Source organism: Panthera uncia, chromosome A2 (genome assembly GCF_023721935.1).
Source record: "Panthera uncia isolate 11264 chromosome A2, Puncia_PCG_1.0, whole genome shotgun sequence".
Taxonomy (NCBI): Eukaryota; Metazoa; Chordata; class Mammalia; order Carnivora; family Felidae; genus Panthera; species Panthera uncia.
Window position 1 is genome coordinate 53,356,100 of NC_064816.1, and position 661 is coordinate 53,356,760.

General features: G+C 53.1%; 1 non-coding gene across 1 annotated transcript; it reads right to left on the reverse strand.

Moving 5' to 3' along the window:
- Window positions 1-295: 295 nt before the first annotated feature.
- Window positions 296-398, reverse strand: LOC125931126 (U6 spliceosomal RNA). Its single transcript, XR_007460382.1, has one exon. It is a non-coding gene; the product is annotated as a U6 spliceosomal RNA (small nuclear RNA).
- Between the last annotated feature and the right edge of the window lie 263 nt (window positions 399-661).

Sequence of the window (661 nt, forward strand, 5' to 3'; positions counted from 1 at the left end):
GAGTCAGGGGGCCAGAATCTGGCCCCAGCCTTGCCCTCACGATGGGAACTCCTTGGGCAATCCTGTTGTCCCTTTCTCTGAACCTCGGTTCCCTGGAGTTTTCCAGCTGGGTCCCACAGAGTCCCCGAGGAACCTGGGGAGACCTGGGGGAGGTCAGAGAGAGCAGGACTCCAGACCCCCCAGTATTAGCACCACTTTGCTCCAACTGTTATTGGGACAGTGGAGAAATCTCGTTTGACAAAAAGGCACCAAAATAACTTGCAAGATAAGAACCCTTTATTAATTCATATATTTTTAAAATAGGGAACTCTTCATGGATTTGCGTGTCACTTTGTGCAGGGGCCATGCTAATCGTCTCTGTGTCATCTACCTTTAGCTGAAGCGAGCACTAAAACACTTTAAAACCACTGGGCTGGTGAGTCCGAGCGACTCCTTGCACCCACTCTGATTTTAACTCATTCTCTTCCCTGGACCGGGAAGGGAGGAACAGCCGCTGCTCACTGCTCTCTTTTCTCTGGGAACAGAGTGTCTATCTGCACAGATTTTGCCCTCAGGAAAGACCCCGGTCTCCAGGCTCCCCTCTGAACCCCACCAGAGAGGAAGTGGAGGAGGCAGCTCAGCCTTGGGGCCCTTCCCTCACAGGCTCCAGCCACCCGAGGGA